Source organism: Mchenga conophoros, linkage group LG16 (assembly GCF_057382185.1).
Source record: "Mchenga conophoros isolate Kocher_MC1m ecotype Shallow Benthic linkage group LG16, M_conophoros_male_GT1.1, whole genome shotgun sequence".
Classification (NCBI taxonomy): Eukaryota; Metazoa; Chordata; class Actinopteri; order Cichliformes; family Cichlidae; genus Mchenga; species Mchenga conophoros.
Genome location: NC_140541.1, coordinates 29,570,291 through 29,589,050, shown reverse-complemented (window position 1 = coordinate 29,589,050; position 18,760 = coordinate 29,570,291). Strand labels below are relative to the sequence as shown.

The window sequence follows — 18,760 nt, the reverse complement described above, 5'->3', positions numbered from 1 at the left end:
TTTCAGTTTACATTGAGTTTATTAAATACTACACCTCTTATACATGCATATATAGAATACATTTGCAGCTATGTGCAGTTAATGTTTAGAAAAGTTTATCGATGACATGCTGTGCAAAAAATGGTACCTATAGTTTATAATATTGTAGTTGGGATGAAACAAAGACAATACAGCAACACTGTAATTGCAGCATAATTAAATATGGTACTTTGATAGGAACCCCTCAGGACTATATTACACATTGATAACAATTACAGGAAAATTTAACCCCCCCACACTAGAGGTCTAATTGATGCTCTATCAACTCTGGGGTGGAAGACACAGCATGACATATGGATTCACAGTGTGAGTGCTCTATCGCCTTTGTTGGGTGAGGCACTTATCTGGTTGTGCTTCCCAGATAAGGGAGGAGGGAGCAAGGGAAGGCTGAAAGTAGGACTTTATTGAACATTCTGTCTCTGTGGAAAACCCTGCACAGGTTCACTTTGTGAAAGCAGAGACCTCACAGTGGCCACCAAATCCAATCAAATGTTTCGAGGGCTGACAGGCCCAATCTGTCAGTGGCTGGTTTTTGCCCACCTTCAGTTTTGGAGATAAGCTCCAGGTGGAAGATATTCACAGATGCAGAAGCCAAACAATGCTGGTGAAAAATTACAAGGCAAGGCAGGAGATAAAACTAAATATTTCTCGAACTTTTCCAATATTATTCTCTTTATTAATTAGTTGTAAGAATTTGAACAATTCCATTAGTCCACCAAACGGGAAAAAAAGTTATATTCAGAAGCTGTTTTGCAACCATTATGGTAAGAAGATTATCTTTTTCATATGCTGCATGATTTTTTGCAGTTCATATTTCACGGTATTGTGAAAGGAAATGGACTGAATAAAGTACAGTTGTGCATGTGCATGCATGTGTAACTGCACTCTTTTAAAAACTACAATAAGAGGTCAAGTAATTGACCAAAAGTCTTCATTTGTAAAAAAAAAAAAAAAAAAAAAGAGAAAAAAAATATAACACTGTAGGTGACTTATTTTAATCAGTGTGCAGTGAAGTTAATCTCTTAACAATTAATACCCTAATGATTATTTTTAACAGGGGAGTTAATGCGTAATCATAACAATATAATCTCATTATTTAATCAGTTTATCACACCATGCTTTCTGACTGTCAGTTTGTGGTGAGTGATTGGAATTTAAAGCCAGTAATTATTACAACCTTCTTGCTTTTCTAGGATACATTCCGCTTTTATGCCGAGGTTGTAAATGATACAACTAATTACAAGTAATAAATGACCGTGATGGCAGAGTTTATCCGTGAGATTAAATGCTGATGCTCCATCTGCCAGTTAAAGAAAACACGACGTAAAGTCAATGAGAACACTAATATAGGTTCACATACCATCTGTGGCTTCAACATGACCACCTGAATTTTCCCCAACATTCCCAGCACAGTGATTAAATCAGCTTATACTCTCAGACAGTGTCACAAAGAACTCTAATGATTTCTTGCTATGCCCCTTCCTTTCTAATGCTGTAATTCCAAAAAGAGGACTTGAAAGAGCTTAAACACAATAATTCTATCTGTGTAATAAAATGCAAGGAACTGACTTATCTTATGTAACTTGTTTTATCAATGGTGAGGCAAGCTTTCATTTCCACACAGAGTGAAGGTCTTTGAAATACAAACAAATGAAATGAATTCCATGTCAAATAACATGTGATAAGAGGTGTGACACAATCGTTAGTACTCTCACTTCACAGCAAGACTGATCCTGATTCAAACCTCATGGGCCTTTCTGTGTTGAGTTTGCAAGTTCTCCCTGTGCCTGCGTAGGTTTCCTCTGAGTACTCCAGCTTCTTACCATAGTTGAAAGAAATGCTTGCTAGGTTACCTGATGATTCTAAATAGACTTTGTGTGATCGTCTCTTTATGTTAACCCTAGGTGCACCCTGTCTCTTGCCTTATGTAGAGCTCCAGGTTCTGGTGAAGTTGGATAAGCTGATAAGATAAGAAAGCTGATGGATTATAAATTCACATTTTAATTTTTTTTATTTTCGACTTAATAATGCACAGTTTTATATGTAAAATGTCAAATAGATGGTAAGTAAAGGCAGACTGTAAGCTGGCTGCAGGGGTTGCTGCATCTTGTTTTTGGAGTTGACAACTTGGAACTGGCACTGTGGATTAAGCCGTGACTCTGTCAAGTAGTATGCTAATGTGAACATATCTTATTTTTATAGAATCATGAATAAATCAACTAGAACTGCCATGTGGCACTTGTATGCCAATCAGTGCACCTTTGGTTTTCCATCAGCATCATTTGGCACTTTGGACAGTCTCCAAAGGGACTGTTACGGGTTTTTTAGATTTTACTTTTTTTTTTTTAGATTTCCCAATAGGCCATGACTGTGATGACATCATCTGCCAATATATGGTTTGCTTTAGAAACAACACCTTGAAGTCCAGTGTGAGCCATTGACCAAAAAGCTGCAAGTGTTGTCAACAGCAGCAATAAAGCATTTTTCCTTCTATTTAGGTTGTGCCCACTGGAATCTTATTCAGCTGTTATTATTTACTCTAAATAATTATTCAACTGTAGCACCAGCAATGTGCTGATAACCGTTTACATATTTTTCTTGACACGACAGAATAGACAAACTTGTATTATATTTTACATAATGTTAGTAAACTATGTATATCTTTGTGAGAGCTATTACAATGACACGTTTTAATTGCCATGACTAAAGTTGATGCACATGATGTTACCAAGAAAGAACAAACATGTGGTTTCTTAATAAGTTCACGCATATGTACCTACAAGGATATCTACTTCATATTTGATTGTGAATTACTGGGTTTGTTAACACACACAACATATATCACGTATATATTTTTGATCTTTTCCAGTGTCATTGCTAAAAATGGCAGATGTGGTTATTGTTAACGAGAGCAAAGAGCAGTTATATCTTATAGAACACGCAGTGTGACCATGACTTGGAGGAGGCATTACTCATCAAGGTTACCAGCCTTATGTTGAAGAGCCCTCCTGGGTTTGATAAGAATACAGAGTGCATGTTCTTAGCATTTGTAAAACTAATTTTGCTGTTGCAAAATACATTCCAATGTGTTCAGCAGTGTACGCTTTCATCTATAGCTCTTTCTGTATCTGTCCATTAAGCTAGGATTTGCAAACCTAATTGCAGCTTTTCTCTGCGAAGTATAAAGTTAATGTACAGCCTCCCTTTAAAAACAAGCAATTTAACATTGTAACCTTTATATGCATAAATTAGATCGTTAAAAGCCCAATTGATTAATTAATTCAACAATGACAAAAAAAAAACAAAACAGTTTTTAGTAATATTTCTATCTAAATAATGCAGAGAAATGTAATAATTGAAAGATTAAAATTAGGTTTTGCTTTCCAGATTGACCTCATGATGCGAGTGGTGCCTTATGGGTAGACAGTCCTACAGCTGAGTCACAAGTTTTGCTCGAAGCAGGATTTTACTTGGCATTAAAGCATTTTAAGAAAAACAGATTCGAGATTAAGATTAAGTTATAATACAGGAGAAGTTAGTTGTTTAGCCATTCATGGATCAGAGCATTTATGAGAGTATTAACATTAGAATACCAATGCTCAGGGGTCAAAATGCCTCCAATTATCTCTCCAAATGCAGGTAAAGACTAGGATGAGTTGTCAGCAACTGGCCAAGTGCATCACTACTGATTTCTTTTTCGCTCTGACTCTTTACATGGTTGTTACTACGTTATGTTGCTAAACTAATGGTCTTCTTCCCTGAGAATTTAAGCCTATAATGCCCTTGATAGATGATACATGAGTTGATATTTGAAACATGAGTTTCTGAGACCTCTATCTCATCGGCATGATCAATACTTGCTATAATTTCAAAATGTTATGGAAAAAACTCTTTTTTTTGTCTGAAATTAACACTGTTGTTAACAAAAAAGTTGCCAAAAACATGTATCAAATGCGTTACAAAAAATATAATAAATGTATAATAAAAATATATCGTACACAACAAGATATAGCAAAAAAAAAAATCTTCTGCACCCTAACATGCTATTACAACCTGCTTTTTCATTTAAGGGGTGCGAGGCGTATAGCTTGTTTATAAATAACAAAAGATATAATTTATGAACAAGAAAAGAATGCACTCGAAAACGCTGGGTTGCAAATTATACAATTTATAATATATGGCCTCATATACCTTATTTAAGATAATAAATAAGAATGATCCAGACATATTATCCAGACATATTTAATCTCTCATTTTTAAATGTCTTTTTCAATCCATTTCAGAATAACATCAATAGGAAAATGAAAAACTATGAAAAAATAACAATGTATGAGCACGAGAAAGGGTTTGCTCCAGGAAAGTAAAAGCTATTTGAGAAGAAAATCCACAGGGTGGCAAATTTGAAACTTTAAGTGGTCTAATCCTTGCGCCGTTGTATTATTTACTGAGGCTGACATATTGTAGATAGATGACAGAATGGCATAGCTCTTTTTTTTTAAATTTAAAATCTCTTTCATGAAGGCAATTCATTGCTAAACATTCATCAACACAACAAAGGGTCCCATTGATGAATAGTCTAGCTCTTAAAAATCTAAATTGCCTTTGATTAACCAAAATTACTGTAGGCAATTATACAGCAGCATGATATGAATTGACGACATTTTTTATTATTTTGTGATACTAAAAGGCAAATGTCAATCAGGCTTTTAGAAACAACAGGATTTTTAAAAAAAATCGGTTTCATATGAAAATATATATCAACAAACTAATCATGTTTTGATTTTCTTTACTTTCTTTCTTTAGTTCAGGGTCAAGGAGGGGGTGGAGGGGGGTCACCTGTTGTTGACCCTTAGGTGAAAGGCGGGGTACACCCTGGAGAGGAAGTAAGGTCATCACAGGGTGAACTCAGGCAGATAGGGATACATTCTCAGATCTATACCTACAGCCAATTTATAATCACCAATTAGCCTAACAAGCTATGTTTGGACTGTGGAAGGAATCTGAAAACAACTCATCCAGGTACAGGGAAAACGTGCTAAGTGCACACAAAAAGGTTGCAGCCAACCAAAAGCTGCAAACCAGGACCCAGGACCTTGTTTCTGTGAGACAAATGTGCCACAACAAATATTTTTCTTCTCAAATCTTCATGAGCTATAAACTGAGTAAAATATTTAACAATTAAAACACCAGGCAGTCTAAAGCCCCTCCAGAGTCCATGACGTGGATGTGATGTGGATACCAATAAGCACCAGCATACCCTGGCACTCGTAACTGTGCCACATTTGTGTAAGGAGAGATTTCCACTCCAAGGTTCTGGTGCTTGGCCAGAAGGCACTCAGCACCAGCACAGCCAGTGAGTGCCAGCCATTATCCCATTGTTTGGAGGCACACAGCTTGTCCTAATTAGATGCAAAAGAGCAGAGAAACTGTATCTAGCACTACAAATGAGGAGAGAGAAACATGTCTCACAGCCTGTTGCTGCAGGTTGAAGTGTAATAAAATAATGAACTATCAGAGCACATCAACAGGCGGCCTTTTGAAGCAGGCAGCTGCCGTGGAGAGCAAAGGGCCAATGCAGCATCGTGACAATGCAACACTGATTCTTGCACCTCAGGTGTCAGGGCAAAAGGGTGAAATACGATCGCTAAAAACGCATCCTCGCAGCATCTCGTCCACATGTCAACACAAGACCCAAACAGCAATAAGTGAATCAGTAGATGTTTTAAAAATGTTAGCTTATCTACCGTTAATTACATGTAGTATGAATGAAGACAGAGTGTATCTACACAGAGAAGGAGTCCAGGAAGATAAGGACAACACTACATCAGAAGACAACCAGATGGAAAGACCAGAAACTCAAGCGACCAAGAAAAATGCACAAATCTTTTAATATCACCGATGGATTTTTCAAAACTTTTTAAAAAGTTGAGTTCTCATTGTCATTATACTCAAGTTATATAAAATGCAATATTCAAAGACAGACAAAAATGAGGGTTGTTTAATGGAATGTACATCTGTGTGTGGGTGTTTTTGTCTGTTTATGCATAATGACACCGTGCTAGCAATGTGGATGGCAATTAAGTAAATGAAGAAATAGGATTATATGGACTATGTGGATTTGACCAATATAACCATATACATCTGTGCTTGCATAAAGCACTAACGTACAGCTATACATCAGAGGTGTGGACTCGAGTCACATGACTTGGACTCGAGTCAGACTCGAGTCATTAATTTTATGACTTTAGACTTGACTTGAAAAAATGTTCTAAGACTTGTGACTTGACTTGGACTTTTACACCAATGACTTGGGACTTGAATTGGACTTGAACCGGTTTACTTGAAAAGACTTGATATTTCACCCCAAATATAAAATTTAACATGCATATTATATAGAGATTGAAAATGTGACGTCATTCACGGGTAGAACTGCAAAGGATTCTGGGAACTCGTGGCAAGCGGTACTAGCGCACGCAGGCTTTCAATTAAAATCAGTCACACAGCGATAAAAAGAAACACAAAAATGTCAAGAAGCTGTTGTATTATTAACTGCAATAGCCGGTCGCATGACAGCCACGGGAAGCCGACGGGTAAAGAGATCGGTTGTTATCGGATTACGTCGTGGAAGAGAAATTGTTCGAGCCATGTTTCCGAAGTAACAAAGAGGCGACTGGATTGCAGCCATTCAAAGATCAAATATAACGTCCTAGAACCCTCCAGCTCACAGGTTAGTCTGCTCCAAGCATTTACACAAAGGTCAGTCTGCTGTTGTAGTTAATGCGTCATTTTTCTTAACATAATTGGTGATATAGGTTACAAGCAAGTCTGGCGCTGAACAGAAATTGTCGTGCTATGCTCCTTTATTTATTGTGCATAAATAGTAAATTATCCTGACACAATATTGCGTTTCGCTTCTGTTATTATGGTACACTGACAAAAACACATACTTTTATTCACAGGATAAAACAGGTTTTTTGTATCACTAATTGCCCAGTACGATTACAGCATACAATATTATTGTCACTGCTACATTTCTGTGATGCTACCAGAAATTATTTCCACTACTAATTAATTACCGTTGAGCTCAAAGATCCTATTAATAAACGGTTAAGGAATGTGTATTTATGATGACAGTTTGTGAGACTGGTAAACTTATGATACGTACGATGGTCTTTCGTTCTACACGGTGCATTTCAAGGTCCTGCACCCATCCGTCGGTAAACTGTACCTGGGCTTGTTGCAGTGACCGGAAGTTACTAAACTTCATGAGTGTGTGCGCTCACTCCAAGAAGCGTATAATTATAAATATGCATATAAATATGCTAGGATGAGATAGCTGACTTCATCCAACTAGCAAATGTTGTCCAGGCTACGTTGGTGATACAGTTTTTTTTAATGTGTATGATATTTTTGTCATGCGATTTTAAAGCTGGTCCTACAACCGCATCCAAGAATAACATGCAGCGTATCTCAGAACTGTCGGTGAAAATTATTCTTGGAGCTAGGTTTAATTGAGCTGCATTTTAAAGAGGTGCAATTTCACAATTTGTGTATATTTTCTAAGTTCACTATTTTGTATGTGTTGAGAAAAACACAGATTTTAAAATTACATGGTCTAATATTTACATTTAGCATAACTGCAACATTATTTTTTCTTTTTTTTTTTTAAAGACTCGAAAGGACTTGAAATTCAAAGTTTCAGACTTGTGACTTGACTCGGACTTTTACACCAGTGACTTGAGACTCGACTCTGACTTGCCTGACATTACTTGAGACTTGACTTGAGACTTGAGGATAAAGACTTGAGACTTACTTGAGACTTGCAAAACAATGACTTGGTCCCACCTCTGCTATACATTAAGCAAAATATATTTTTTTGGAATGGCAATTTGCAGCTCCAGTACTAAATAAATACTACCTGTGTAGCCAAAGCTACAATGATAGTGTTAAGAAAAAGCACGCACATCCATGAGCCACTCTATTGTATGCTGAGGAAACGCTCCCTTTCTACTGTTAATTTAGAGCTTGTCCTACTTTATTTATCAATAATGACAAATACATAGATGCACAGTTTGCCTCTAAACTACAGCAAATGAACTACTTCCTCTTGCTCATGTAAATACACATATTGAGGACCTTATACATAGTTTAGAATAAGAACTGGGAAAAAGTGATAAAAAAACGAATTCAAAACACAAGCCAGTAACACACAAGGAGGATTAACAGACTCTCTGAAACAAGGAAAGGGAAAGGTTTGCCTTAAATACTCCCACATGAGGTTGTCAAGGAAAGTGGACACGGGAGGATGACGAGACACAGCTGAAACTAATTAGAACAAGGCGGGAAAGTAAAACTAAATACAACGCACACTAGACAAACTACTATCAAAATAAAACAGGAAGCAGTAACACAAAATAACTCCCCACTAAAAAAAACAAAAAAACAATCAAAAACAGACCATACTAATGGATGGCTGTAGATAATAACTGTTGTACCTCTTTTATAACCTCTTCCATACATACTGACAGTGATTTGAACTAAAAATTCATTTGAACAAATATTTTCACATTTGGATTCATCACTCCATGAGACCTGTTGCTGCTTATTTTCTTTTCTTCTATTTATGATTTGGCATATCTTGGCCTCACTGTTACCCTTCAGCATGACTTCTTGACAATTTAATGAAGTGGATGGATTGACTGAAAGGCCAGATGTTTCTGTGTCAGGTCTTTGATAGATTTTTTTCTCCTCCTCTCCTCTAGTTTCCTCATTTTTTTTAAAGACACACTGCACACCAAGCTGAGCTCCTAAATCTAAATCTAAAATTGGTTGTTTGCTAGATTGTCTATTATGTGTAGGCTTAACAAAGTAGAAAAACATTTCTGTGAAAATTATCAGGTACAAACACTCGACTGAATGTGAGTGAAAAAGTAGCCAGTGTCCAAAGAAAAACTGAAAACTTTTCAAAAAGTCCAAAGAAATATTGCTCAAGACCACTTTAAAAATTACAAGAAATTCTGACTTTTTTTCGAGTGAAACATAAAGTACACAGTAGTCAATGTAACATCAGTATAATTAGCATTTATAATAAGCATTAAATAATTAAAATGTAAAAACTCAGAAATATGATGACTTCTTTATCTTTCAGTTTCACGTCAGATGATGTTTCCACTCACACCACAGATCACTGCAAATACTAAGTCACTGGATGAGATAGAGAGTAAATGCATTGCAAGGGAAATCATATTTGGCTGTGGTAACACCAAGTGAGCAACACCGGATTTTTCTTAATACACTTTTTAAAAAATATTCCCATCTCATTAGTAATTTCAGCTTGAAGACAGCTTCTTATCATGGTAAATTAGACAAGATGCAACAGCAGCATTTAAAAGAGCCTCAGCAAATCAAAAGAACGTTGATCTTAAGCAGCTCACTCTCACCTCTTCAGTCTACATTACTAAGTCTTAAAGTACACACTCCCTTTAGTTGCCAGTCATTAGTTGTGCCATCGCCTCTTTCTGAATCCATATCGCACAAAAGACTGTTCAAAACCGATTCGAACCCCGAATATCAGTGTAGCATCGCAACTGACTGACTGCACATTTTCATAAGCAGAAACGGCATTCTTTCATCAGAGGTCGTGCGTTCTGTTCAGGTGAACAACTCCATTCCTTTCTCATTAAATGTAATTACCGCTGACACCTCAAAGACAGCAGCAGAATAACCAAGAAAAAAAACGCCAATTGAGACAGAATGTCTGTACAGAAGGCCAAGAAAAAGACACATTTGACCATTAAGAACGAATTGTATTGCTGCACTAATTCTATTACGCGCTAGGAAGATTTAGTGAATATAGCAAGTGATCCAAAGTTAATTGGGGTGACAAAAGCAGGAGATCTAAGCTAAAGGCCAGTGAGCTGACTGGGTTTTGTGACAGACTCCTTCAGCTGCCTGACAACTACAAAACAGCCAACGAATAACCTGTGTGGCCAGATGGAAAGAACTATAGACAAATAAGCCGGCTACTTGACAAAGACTCTTAAGAGAAGGCTTGTTCAAGCTTCTGCATTTGTATTCCAAGTGGATTGCAGTGTGGGGGCTAATGTAATTGAAAACTGTTGGGGTGTTGGGGGTCAGCAAATTCAATAGACTCTGGGGAAAAAAAAGTGTTTGTGTTTTGGGTAGCAATGTGAACTAACAACAGCCCTGCAGAGAATTATGATTCTTCTGTCCAAATAATAGCTTCCATCCTACCCTCTATCAGTTTGATGTGAAGAGGAATAGGAGCATGAAATCATCACCACTAACCATGTCAAGGGTAGCATTTTCTAAATGGTTTCCTCTAAGAAGGATTTCTTTATTTTAATGGAGTCAGGTGTTTTTAAGCTTAGGTGAAAAAGGGTACATTTTTTAAGTTGAGGTCAAAAGAGGTAACAATTGTTTCCAAGAGCCACACTTTGGTAGTTTATTTGTGAATGGGATCCTAATTCAACCACATAATTTTTATAGAAAATTAAAGGAGCAACAACAAAATAAACCATTTGGGGGAAAAATAAAATTTTTAAAGTCACCTTTTATAGTATTGTACCTCATAAAAGTTACACCATGATGCAAGTCTATATACATATCTACAGTATGTCAGCTAATGTAGCAAGATAAATGACTCACTGGAAGCTCCAGTTACTCAACAAGCAAACACAGCAGCAACCTCTCAGGGGTTAGAAATGAAGACAATGTGGAAGTGCCAAAAACTTTAGTTGTCACGAGTGGCCATCTCACGCTGGCTCTAAAAGCAGGTCTGTCCCCACAGAATTCCATGTAAAAATGGCTAACTTTGCAGCAGGAATAAGCATATTTACAACCTGGTTCAATTTGGTTTTCTGTCTAATATACAGACTATAGATGTACCTTTTAGGCTCTCTAGCATTAGTTGTAACTTAGCATTCTGCCTTCGCTAGAATGTGCTCACGTCTGGCTCTAGAAAAACCATGTTTCTGGCAGCCACAGTTTTGAAACTGAGGTATCTGAGTGCATATTTTAAAAGTATTCTTTGAGGATAACCTGCATATACATAGCCAAATGCTTGCAAGGTTTTTAAGTAATCTAGAATTCACCCTAAAATGAAACCAAACTCATATCTCCATTTTCCAGGGATAACTATCAAAGCAGTTTGTTAAGCTCCTTATTTATGAAAATCCATCTGTGGATTTTCTTAGGAGTTTATCTAACTAAGGTCGCAGGGTTGTGAAGCCTATGCCGATGCCCCATCTAAACTGACATTTCCCAAAAGGCGTCACTAGTTCATCACACAGAGAAGCAGGCAATCACTCACACTCACTGCCAATTGATCCATCATAAATGTCTTTGGTGGCACAGGAAGAACACACAAACTCCACACAGAAAGTCCTCGGCAGCAAATTCAAATCGTCTTCCTCTGAGGAGACAGTACTAACCACTGTGCCAGAAGTGTAAAAAAACTACATTTTAATATCACAAGAGCTCATGAATATAGCAATCAGACAAATAGTTGCTTATATAAACTGCAGTAAATGAACACATTTCTTTCTCTATTACTCTTCCCGAACAGTTTATGCCGTAATGCAGGTTACCCCAGATGAATGTAGTAGCTGTAACTGTAATTTATACTCTGTGCATACAGCATGTTTTCACTAGATGTGAGAATATTCTTTTTGTGGAGCTGAAATATGGAACCACCACTTGGTTCAGTTGTTAAGTATAGGTTTCCATTCTATCCATAGACATTTAAAAAAATGCTAAATAGCAATTGCTTTGAAAAAGCTGAAAATTGCAGCTCTCTAACATAAAGGAGAGACATGCATTTTTCCCCCAAACTTGTACCTTAAAATGGTACATAACTGTAACAGCAAGACATTTCTTGTGTTATCACAATGTTTTTGCTTTTAATGTGCCATGTTATGGCATTAAATTCTCGACCCCAACCTGACCTAACCCAAAATATTTCGAATGCCAAGTAAAATGGCAGGAAAAGGTTTAAAGAAGCACCAGATGCGCCTAAAATAGCATGATATTTATATACAATCCCATGTGATAATGTAGAAAAAGAAGAATTTAAACTCACACAGCAAACAAGCATTCCTTTAAAACCACCTGAAGACAGCAGGGTGTAAGTACATACCTAGGAGGAAAGAGTTTTTTAAAGTTATGTAACTCTTTAAAAGCCATACTCAGAATTGGAATTGAAAACATATCCTGGAAACATCACAGGGAAGCTGCAAAGCAGGGTGGAATATGAATTACTTTTCCATGAATGGCCCACACATGCTCAAATTAAAATAAATGGCAGCTAGCTTAATGATATAACTGCATGTGTCATGAGAAAGGTGCTTTCAGATGGAAGCAGTCTCCAATCTGAGGTCCACACCCTGCCGCATGTGAGAAACAAACACACCATCTGGGGTATCGATACAGTACATGTGCGCAATGAAGTAACCATGGGAACAGCAGAGTAATCAAACCATCATGAAGGGATGTTTTCAATCAACAACAATGTATTCCCCACTCACTTTACTAGAGCAGTCCATAACAATATATAAAAGACATCATGCTCAATTCTGCCACCAGCTAATTTGATAAAGATAGCTAACTTTGGCTAGCATCAACACTCAAGCTAACCGTTCGCAATATTTAGTTTGTACAATCAGGATATCACAGTTCTACTTTATTGCTGCACCATTTTTCACTGACACACACATTTACAATATTGCTAGCTGTTGACACAATAAGAGCTGCTTTGATAGTACTCTGCCTTTACACAAAACATTACCAGAGGACACGGTCACAAGAGTACATTCTTCTCGTCTCAGAACAGACAGCTCGCTGAGCCTCCCTTTACTGACATGTGCCTTTTAGTTTATATCCCTGTAAATTTAAATATGTACATTACAGCTCCGGGGCAGTCCAACCCGGCCAAAATTAAATTCTCCTCCTTCTCGTGACCTCAACATAAAATGTGATCTCTGACAATTGTGATAAATCCCATGCTTCCACGGTGCGTGCACACAAGTCCCTCACTGCCCGCATGCTTCTCATTAAAAATGAATTGAATAGTAGCGGGTGTCGCTTTTCATGTGAAAAGGGTGTAAAGCAGTAAAGTGAGTGAAGGGGGAAATATATTACAGCCCAGAAACATTTTGCAGGCATACCAAACCCCTGAAGTGTTCCTGTTCAAGTCAAGTCAAGTCAAGTCAACTTTATTTGTCAATTCTGCCACATGTACAGGACATACACAGAATAGAAATTGCGTTACTCTCAAACCCTAGTGATTAGAAAAATGCAAATAAAATAATTAAAAAGTAAAAATTTAAATAAATACAATACAATTTTACGTATAACAAAAAAAAAAAAAAAAAAAAAACTGCTTTTGAACTTCCGTGATTTGATATTTCTCGAGATGAAGACATTGTCAAAACACATCCTGGCAGTCCTCTCCACAAAGTATTCAAATTAAACCATCAAAGGAGATACGTTATATTTTCTTAATGCAAATCTGTCATATATAGTAAATAGCTTTTAAAAAATTCAAGGGGATGCCTTTTTTGCTTTGGTTTGTGAATGCATTAAGAGGGGAAAATAAAATCAAAAACATGTCTGCTATTTTTTTTTTTAATATTTATCACAGTTGCATTTCAATCAGGAAAAAAACAGGACTTTCTTCACTTCAAACAGACAAACTGATGGACATACTTTCAAAAGGCCAATTTGGTTTCACCGCCACACAGCCTTCTCTAAGAAAAAGATTTCTTTGAGGGAATTTCTACTATTTTATAGAATCTCTAACAATCTGTTGAGATGGTTGATAGGTTTGTAGCTTGAACCTATTCGCTGGAACGTTGAAGACAATATAATTACACAGCAAAGCAAGACACGAAGTAGGCAAAGTTCTTCATGTTTCTCGTGCACGGGAGAGAACCGGACAAATGCTGTTCCTTCGCTTGACCCCAGTTGCTCTCGTCCGCTCCCCCATAACACTGCTCTTTTATTGAGGTTACATGAATATGCATAGGTTCATTAACATACGACGTCTACATACAAAGAGTACCTTGCCTGTGTGTGTGTGTGTGTGTGTGTGTGTGTGTGTGTGTGTGTGTGTGTGTGTGTGTGTGTGTGTGTGTGTGTGTGTGTAGATATAGATATAGATACGTTTATCCTACCATAAAACAATAAGACAAGGTACGACCTCTTCCCATTTATAAAACTCTAAGCATATATAAGTAGATATTTCTAAGCATAAATGACAATCAACAATACAAAACCTAACAATGGTCAATACAACCATCCAGTATTATGTTGGGAACATATGTGCACATGTTTGTCTTGTTGTTCACAAATTTTAATAAACCAAAATGAAAAATAACGGAGAGGTTATCCAGTTAAATGCATGCCTTGACTATCAACTGACTGATTAAAGTGATTATGCATATATATCATTTGAGCACACAACAGTGTATCCATCCTGGGAAAGTATTCCTAATTTACCAACCGTGAAATTACGTCATCATTTTTGTCTGAGTATTTAAATTAAAATAGTACAAAAAAACCCACATATACAGACTGATGTACTCTTTACAACCAATAATCAACTTTCCTCCAAAACATTGTCACAATTTATTGCTCATAGCCTCAGCATGAGCCGTGCCTCTCTGTCACAGTTGTGAACACCATATTCACTGCAAACAACCCTTTTGAGAGCTTTTCAGATGCATCTAATCCTATTAACAGGGAGGTGTAATTGACAAATAACTTTGTACTTGCTCAGCACTCTCATTGCATCATATTACGGCAGAATAAACTGTAATATGAAGAGCCCTTAGCGATAAAGAAGTATGCACTAAGCCATCTGTCCTTTATCATTTTATAATGCCAATGCTTTCACATAAAGAAAACAGTTGTGTAACATTTTACTTGCAGCCCAGAACACTTGCTCACAGTTCATGACTTCAAAAGAGAACTTATGTTTATTATTTAATACAAATGGAAGTGGCCACATGTGCTTGCTATACAGACGGAGAAACTGTGATCACTGTGATTTAGTCAAAAGAAATATTTTAATGCAAATTTGTTCATAAATATCACTTTGATTAGCTATATTATTTGAAACACCATAGGCATTTTCAAATACAGCATACACCTACACAGTGGAGAAGTTGTACTCAGTTAAGTTGCAATCACTGACTGCTGTTTTTCTCTATACAGTTACTTAACAACAGCCTGTCAGATCAGAATGTGGGGCTGAGACACAAAAACTTTGGAGAACGTTTCTTAAATTATATTTTTAGCTGTATTTTATTACACGTGATCTTTCTAGTTTGTGTGTAATCGTCAATCATCGACCACGGTAAAACCACCTGCTATCTTTTTCACATCTTTCTTATGCCAGCTCTGACCCATCAGAGCATGGACACAGTGGGTCTGCAATATCCTGTGGTGTGTGTGGCACCAGGCTTTTGGCTGTATATCCTTTGGTTCCTGGTTGCAGTATGGGGCCTCTGTGGATCTGGCTTACATCTTGCAGATAATTGATCAGATTGGGATCGAGGGAGTTTGAAGGCTGGGTCAATGTCAATTCTGTGGGAGTGTGATTGATCTGGAACAATCCTTAAGTGGGTGGTCAGCCACATGAATACCAGCACACATGGAGAACATTGCATTATAATGAGATCATTTGTTTCACTGGTCAGTAGTTATAATGTTGTGGCTGGTCTGTGCATGATTTTGTAGGTCAACTCCCAAGACTGAAAAAGGAAGCCAATGTAAAATACCAATAAGTGCAGTATCCATCGAAATCTAGTTCAGTCTGACTCCTAAATACAGTCCATTGCCATAGACTCCTTTGTTAAAATGACATCTTTACAAGGTTAAGAAACTTTACATGCTTCATATATGACTTACATGGTCCACAAAACTGGGCATCTCTCTGGATAGCTTCCTTCATAATAACTGTAATATAACTGCACTGTACTTTTGTGGGCTATGGGCATGGCCACTTTGTTTTGGGAAACCTGCCAATCAGTTTGCTGTAGCTACAGGTATCTGATGCACTCAACGTCCACTAATGGGAGACACTGGTAGACCTTTCCACCACGTTTTCCGCTTTGGTGGCCTTTGGAGCTTTTTAATGGACCTATCTGACAAAATCACTGCCTGCTGTGGTACAGACCATCCACAAAGTTTTGCTAAGTGAAGTTCTACTATTTTAACCTCTTACGTTGTGCTTATTAGATGTCTGTACCTTCATGTCCACCCATGCAGCTTCAAAATCAAGCTGATAGCTTATCACTACATCTTATCCCAATATAGCAATATCTGTCTTTGAAAACTTAACAAGGTGCTGAGTGGTGAAAATGTGCAGTCTAAAACCAATGGGTGACTTTATGTTGGGTGCATCTATCTTCTAGACCCACGCATGTGTGGAAATGTACCTTCAGCTCATCTCAATCTGGTGATCAGTCAGACAGCAACTATTGTATGGATTGCCATGTACAGACATTCAGAATAGTAATAAGAAGAAGGTTTATTGTGCTTGAGTTGCACAAACGCTAGTATGCTATAATGTTAAACCCAGATGGTGAACATGGCAAACATGACATCTACTTTAATAGCCAAACATGTCAGTATCCCTGTGAGCATATTAGCTCAAAGCACCTAACATGTGTTCTTTAACAAGTAAAAATGGGCCAATCTGTAAATTTAAATTATACAGGGACTTTAAATGACATAGGGGCACACTGGAGACAAATATACCTTAAATTGGAGAATTCATTGCTCAGTTAGCGTTTCCCTGGGCTGACTGACTGCCAGATGAAGTCTGATTGCCAAGAAACGCTTCCATCTACTTTACAAACTGTAATCTAATCCTCCTACCTTGACTCCTAGTTATGTGCCCTTATAGCCTTGTAAAAGATTAATTATTGCATAAAGCCACCATTATTAGTAGCATCCCGCGATGCTGCAAAAATGGATCCAGCACACAAGTGATACCTCAACCCCATGCACATGTGCATGCAGACACATGCGCACTCAACCTACACAGAAGTCACACTTTTCATTCCAAATATTTCTTTTTTGAAATCAAACCAGTGAAATCTGTGGGGTCCCTCTGTCTGTAATCCAGCCACCTCCACCAGTATAAGTGGGCACAACACGCTGCCTGCCTCCTTGAGTCCAATATACCACCCTCATATTTCAATCAATAATCAGGTGGGGATACAATTAGTAACTTGGAAGGCTTGTGAGAGTCACGTGACGGATCAATCGAGCAGAGAGGCGGCGCACTCATTGAGGTGATTCACAGCCCAACAGTTTGTCCCACGCTCAGCCTGAATCCATGCCGTCTATCTTCTTTATATGAAGCTTTCAAGGCTGGAAATATGCATCTGTCAAATGTCCCCCATTACTCCGGCTGCCTGTCACACCTGGGGCAGCTCACAACCAACCAGAAAAAAAGACGGAGTGTAGCTGTCAGCACAGAACCCTCAGCGGACTGAAAAGGCACCAGCTTCCCCATTTCTCTGTCTCTCATTTCCTCAAAACGCGGATATTTTTCTGGGTCTCCAGCTGAATGCTGGGTTAATGAAAGAGGCTGTGTCAGGCAAGCTGAGGCAGCTTCTTTTTGCTCTAGAAAACATTAACACAGCACATACTGCACAAAAGACGTTTACATCTCTTGGTTTGTAGTTCTGTCACTGATTTTGTATCATTAACAGATGTCAAAAAAGCCTATACCATGCCTTTCCTCGTTGCTGTGTGCAGTGTGGGTTGCATTGCCAAGCAAACAGCATAAATGCCTCAGAACTGTTGTGGAATATGGCAAGTCTGGTGAAAATGAGCAAGTTTTCTGTGTGTGTGTCCATAAATTAAAATGCAGTTTCAGCTCCAGCTGTTAGTGTTTCCACTGCAGTGTATCTGGTTGTTCTCTCACCTCAACAACCAGTGTCTTTTCACATCACAAAGCTATTTCTCTCATTTCTCTCCACAGTCCAAGAGAGCGCTGCAAACTATGTCATGAATGAAATATAAGCACACCGCTGTATTACTTATGAGACCCGACGCAACTTTGCTCAGAGCTATTTTCAGATTTCATTTAAATTCATCAGTATGATGAATATTCTTACGCCACAGAAACAACCAACAGGGCATCGGTCCTCGAGAAAATATTAGCTAAAGATGAACTTGAAAGATTACTTATCAGCAAAGACCACCTTTCAACATTCATCATTACAGCAAAGGCTCTCTTGCAAAGGTGCTCCAAAGCAGACAAACCCACCATGAGACATGATTTAAGTGACACTAATGTGCTTCACTGTTGCATTGCACAAGTACAATTGCATGGTCCTATTGTTTATTTAAACTTCAAAGGCTAAGCGTTGCTCATGGGGCAGTCTTAAACTCATTTTAACATCTCCGAAATGAGGGAGGCAAAAAGCACGGTCTGCTTCTGTAATTTATGCAAATTTATATAGTCATTTGCATTTATAAAGATTACACTTTGAAAGGGAACTGTTTTCACAAATGCTATATCCATGACCAGCAATTACTATATAGTTAACACTATGACCTAACCTTCTCTTATAACACGCAGTTGTAGAAAAACCTACTGATTCTCTCACTTGCTCATTTCAGTAGACAGATTTTCAATGTAACCATCTTAAGCCAAGATTAAAAGAATACATAAAAAAAAAAT

The 18,760-nt window shown here is 37.7% G+C and overlaps 1 protein-coding gene across 1 annotated transcript in view; it reads right to left on the bottom strand.

The window, feature by feature from the left end:
• Window positions 1-18,760, bottom strand: part of thsd7ba (thrombospondin, type I, domain containing 7Ba) — a 197,440-nt gene that overhangs the window by 177,742 nt on the left and 938 nt on the right. The window lies entirely within an intron of this gene.